This window comes from Arachis hypogaea, chromosome 20, assembly GCF_003086295.3.
Source record: "Arachis hypogaea cultivar Tifrunner chromosome 20, arahy.Tifrunner.gnm2.J5K5, whole genome shotgun sequence".
Lineage (NCBI taxonomy): Eukaryota > Viridiplantae > Streptophyta > Magnoliopsida > Fabales > Fabaceae > Arachis > Arachis hypogaea.
In genome coordinates this window covers 91,546,004-91,551,660 of record NC_092055.1, presented here as the reverse complement: position 1 = coordinate 91,551,660, position 5,657 = coordinate 91,546,004, and the positions used below count along the sequence as shown (strand labels likewise).

At 41.3% G+C, this 5,657-nt stretch overlaps 1 non-coding gene across 1 annotated transcript; it reads left to right on the top strand.

Annotated features, from left to right (window-relative positions):
- The first annotated feature begins 788 nt into the window (after nucleotides 1-788).
- LOC112788054 (small nucleolar RNA R71) lies at nucleotides 789-895 on the top strand. Its single transcript, XR_003195433.1, has one exon. It is a non-coding gene; the product is annotated as a small nucleolar RNA R71 (small nucleolar RNA).
- Nucleotides 896-5,657: the final 4,762 nt, after the last annotated feature.

Genomic DNA, 5,657 nt, shown 5'->3' with positions numbered 1-5,657 from the left:
GGAATCCATCTGTGGGTTTGGGAATTTGCTCAGAGAAATATCCTACTTGAGATTCCAACCTCTTGATTGTGTCTCCCTGGTTCTTGAAACTGGCTCGCACTTCCTCCTTGAAGACCTTGTTGTCTTGAATCTCCTTGCTTAGGCCTTCAAGTAGATTCTCAATCCTTGAGATTCTTTCATCAAATGATGACAGGTCAGGCTGAGTAGGGTTATTCTGGCCTTGATATGAATGTGGGGAGTTGTTGTTATGGGGGTGTTGATATGGTTTAGATGTGAACTGTTGGGTGGCTGCATTGTTTGGATTTGGGCGTCTTTAATCAAGGCTTTGGTCTTGTTGATTTCCCCACCCAAAGTTTGGGTGATTCCTCCATCCAAGGTTGTAGGTCTTGGAGTATGGATCATGGTTTTGCCTAGGTGAATTTCCAATGTAGTTGGCTTGCTCCTGACTACCCTCTGCTTCTTCATTCACTCCTTCTTGGGTTGTTGATGAAGTGGATACTGCTACTACTTGGTTCCTCTCCATCTTCTTGGTGAGGTCAGCCAGCTGCTGGGTAATGAGCTTGTTTTGGGCCAACAGAGCATCTACATTGTTTAGCTCTATTACTCCTCTTGTGTTCCCTCTTTCGGAAGCATAGAAGTAGTCGTTCTCTGTTACTGTTTCAATGACATCGATGGCTTCCTCAATAGTCTTCTTCTTGTTCAAAGATCCTCCGGATGAATGGTCTACGGCCTTCTTTGACTCATAAGAGAGCCCCTCATAGAAAATGTGCAGCTGCACCCATTCATTGAACATATCTGGTGGGCACCTCCTTGTTAGGTCTTTAAACCTCTCCCATGCTTCATATAGAGTCTCACCATCTTGTTGCCTGAAAGTTTGGACCTCAGCTCTCAGCCTATTGATTCGTTGAGGAGGGTAAAATCTTGCTAAGAATTTTTCACCACGTCTTCCCAATTTGTCAAGGTTTCCCTTGGGAAAGACTCCAGCCACTTGGCTGCCTTATCCCTGAGTGAGAATAGAAATAAGAGCAGTCTATAGGCATTAGGATGAACACCATTAGACTTCACTGTGTCACATATTCTCAGGAAGGTGGTTAAATGTTGATTTGGGTCCTCTTGGACACTTCCTCCGAATGAACAGTTGTTCTGCACAAGGGTGATGAGCTGTGGCTTCAGTTCAAAATTGTTGGCATGGATGGTCGGCTTTTGAATGCTACTTTCACAGTTTCCTGGGTTTGGATTGATGTAAGAGCCTAAAACTCTTCTATCCTCCCCAGCATGATTTGCTCGACCTCCTCTGCCATGGTTGTGAGCCTCTTCTTCATGATGGTTTTCCATGTTTTCTTCCATGTTTGGTTCAAAGTATTCCTCAAAGTGTTCCTCCTCTTCTTCAGCACCAACTACACATTTTTCTCTTGCCTCCCTCCTTAGTCTAAGGAAGGTTCTCTCAGGTTCAGAATCAAAGGAAGTTGAAACCCCGCTTCTTCTCCCTGTCATACAACCAACAAGTACAAGCAAAGAGAATAGGTGCAGAAAGTATATCTATCAGAATTACTGTTAGTGTGAGTGATGCAATATATCAAACAGTTAGTGGGTTAGTGCGATGAATGGTAAATAACAAAGAAAAAGTAGGGGGAAGGGAAGAAATTAACTAAGACAGGAAGTAAATAACTCAAACAGAAATTTAAATCAAACAAAAATAAAATGCTCAATCCAGTTATCCTCCAATCTAATCATTGTTGATGCACAATCAATCCCCGGCAACGGCACCATAAACTTGATGCACGGAAAACTTGTCTCACAACAAATTTCCTTCGGCAAGTGTACCGAATTTGTCGTCAAGTAAAAACTCACAATAGAGTGAGGTCGAATCCCACAAGGATTGATTGATCAAGCAACTTTAATTAGAGGACTGTTCTAGTTGAGCGAATCCAGAATTTGAGTTGAGAATTGCAGAAAATAAAATGGCGGGAAGGTAATTGACAGAAAAGTAAATGCTAGAATTATAGATCTGAAAGTAAATGACTGAAGGTAAATTGCAGAATTGTAAATGGGAATGGGGGAATTGCTCATTAAAGTAAATAACAGAAATTAAAGAGAATGGGTAAGATCAGAAATGGGGAGTTCATTGGGCTTAGGAGATGTTGCATTCTCCGGATCAATTTTATTTTCATCTCTTCCTCAATCAATGCACTCATTGATCTCCTTGGAAATCTTAAGTGATTGAATTACAATTTCTTGTAATTCAATCTCTCAAATCTTAATCAATAGCCAATTCCTTGGTCAATTGCTCATGAGAAGAGATGAAGTATGGTCACTGATTATACCACATGCCTTTCCCAAACCAAGTGTTGAGAGGATTATAGTCACATATCCATCCAAACCCAATTTAGTCCAGCATGAGAAAGCATTTTTAGCTTGATCTCTTCATTCCTCTTTCAAGGTTCAGAAGAGATCCAAGTATGAATAGCTTCTTTTTCAAGATAACTACTCAATTGGATGAAGATCGAAAGCTTTCAAGTAAAATCAAGAGAAAAGATAGAAGAAGAATAATGAAAACTAGTATTGATCCATCAAATTACAACCGAGCTCCCTAACCCAATGACAGGGATTTAGTTGTTCATAGCTCTGGAAAATGAAAATAAGATAGAGAATACATGATGAAAACTTAGAAGTACAGAGAAAGTAAATACAGAGAGTAATTCCTATGCTAAGAGTCTCCCTATAATTTCCAACTCTCCAAAATATTTCAAAGCTACTCCTATATATACTACTCTTCTGTTCTTCTAGTTGATTCTTCAAGTCTTTGGCCTTTGGGTCTTGAGTTTGAAGCAGTTCTCTTCTTCATTGGGCTTAGCTTTTACTTGCAGAGAGAAAATATGAAGTGGGCAGGGGCTTTGGCTCAGGAAGTTAGTGGTGTTAACGTTCAGTGAAAATATGGGTTCGAGAACGTTAGTGACAATCACCTTTTTCACTAACGTTCCTCACCAAAGTTAAAAGCCACGTTAACCTCAACGTTAGTGGCACAAACGTTGCCACTAACGTTTCCACTATGTCCTTCGCACACGTTATTGGGACTCAACTTTCCCAATAACGGTGAGAAGCCTCCCCCTTCCCTATGTTAGAGTCCATGTTAACTTTGTTAACGTGGCTCTTTTAACGTAGGCTTTCCATCCTTCGAGAACGTTAGTGACACTTACCATTGTCACTAACATTCCAAATTGCCCCTATTTTCCACGTTAGAGTCCACGTTAACTAGGTTAACGTGGCCTTGCTAGCCATCTCCAACGTTAGTGACAAAGTTGAGTGTCACTAACGTTGGCTCATCTTTCCCTTATCCACGTTAGCTTCCACGTTAACTAAGTTAACGTGGGAGTTAACGTGGCTCATGGTGGCATGTGTGGCTCCTTCCAACGTTAGTGACAATGTTGGGTGTCACTAACGTTGGCGATCACCTTCTTTCTTCATGTTAGCTTCCACGTTAACTAGGTTAACGTGGGAATCAACGTGGCTCATTGGGGGCTTGTGTTCTTCCAACGTTAGTGACAATGTTGGGTGTCACTAAAGTTGTCGACCACTTTGTTCCTTCATGTTAGCTTCCACGTTAACTAGGTTAACGTAGGTTAACGTGGGAGTTAACGTGGCTTAATGTGCTTTGGCCAACGTTAGTGACAATGTTGAGTGTCACTAACGTTGGCTCCCCCCTTTCTTCTTAACGTTAGAGGCCACATTAACTGAGTTAACGTGGACTCTAACGTGGCTACTCATGATCTTGGTCCAACGTTAGTGATAATATTAAGTGTCACTAACGTTGGCTCCATTTCTTTACTTCCACGTTAGAGTTCACGTTAACTTAGTTAACGTGACTCTTAACGTGGGTAATGATGGCTTCGAGAGCGTTATTGGCAATCACTTTTCTCATTAACTTTGCAAGTTACTCCCATTCCACGTTAGTGTTAACGTTAGTGTAACCAACGTAGCCACTAATGTGGTTCTTCTTTGCTTCCTTTGTCCTGAAATCAAGCAATAACGTGCATCAAAGTTCTAGTCCATGTCATGGGAAATGCAACATCCAATTTTGTCCTTAAATTCATGCAAAATCCTCCTGAAATCATGTAAAGTGCACAATGTATGCTTGAATCAAGATGTAAGTAAATATCTATCCAAAACTAGCTTATTTCCTAAGGAAATGCATGAAACTACCCTAAAAACAGTAAAGAAAAGGTCAGTGAAACTGGCCAAAATGCCCTGACATCATATGCCCAGATTGCGCAAGATATTTGCATACAAGGAGCTGATTGGGTACGAGATCCCCATGGGAAGCCCAAATTCATTAAGAGAGGGGATCTCACTCCTGAAGCAAAGGGATGGTTCGAAATTGTAAGGAGATCCATCCTACCTGCCGGAAACAATTCAGAGGTAAACCTTAAGAGAGCAACAATGGTGCAATGTATACTCAAAGGGGGAGAGATCAAGGTTCACGAACTCATAGTCCAAGGCATTAGGAAGATGGCTGAGAAAAGCGATTCTGGAGGAAAGTTAGGCTACCCCAGCACTATTTTTTGTCTGTGTGACAGGGCTGGGGTGGTGTTCGAAGACGGGGACCCTGAGTGGATAAAAGTGGGCATCCCAATTACTGTTTGACGGATGCATGCTATTGCATCTCCCCTACCTCAACGAAGGATAAGAAAGAGGACAGTCCATCAAGTTGTAGAAGAACACAACCCAGAAGAGCAAACCCCAGCCGCTTTGGACATGCACCAATTATAGGAAACCATTGATGGCTTATCTAGACAATACGTGGAGAATCAAGGGGCACAGAAAGAGCTTCAACTACAAATGATGGACCGCCAAGAAGAATCATTCTCCAGATGGATGAATCAACAGGAGGAGTGGCAAAAGAAATTGATGGAGCAGCAACTGGAACAAGGGAGACAATGGAATAAATCTTTCCAAAGGATAAATCAAAAGCAAGAGCAACAACAAGAAGCCATCCAAAAGCTAATCAACATCCAAGCATATCAAGGTGCACACATACATGAGATGCATCGGAAACAAATAGAACAGGCAGAACTCTTCGACGAATACAGGGCATTCTCAGAAGGAGTTTACATAAGTGAGACTGGACATCATGTGAACACTCAAGCCAGGCTCGGATACTTAGTCGGACAACTTCCTATATTGTATCCGGGAATCACAAGTTATGAAGAAGTGAAGGATGAATTAGCACGAGAAGAAAGAGAAAGAGTCGAAAGGAGTCATGAATCAGTAAGGAAAGAACTAGAGGATTGGAAAAGAGCTAGAATGACACGGATACAAGGAAACACAAGTGGAGACAAAGAGGACAAACCAGAGAGAAAGCATGGGCATCCCCATGAGTAAAAGATGGTGGAGTTCCCTCTTCGTTTTATCTTTTTCAAGTCTAAATAAGGAAAATCATGTACGAAATAGAACATGCTTCCATAGTAGTAGCTTAGGAATTTTCAATTCTGTCTTTAGCATTTTCAGTTATTAAGTCTGTGTGTGCTGGTCCAAGTTACCTGTTTTCATTTTCATCCTACTTACTTGTATGCTTGCCCTTTGAATTTAATGAAAGAGAATGTTATGAAAGAAACTAGAGTAGGGTTCATATGGTGAAATAGTCCTTAAGGTTTTTGGTG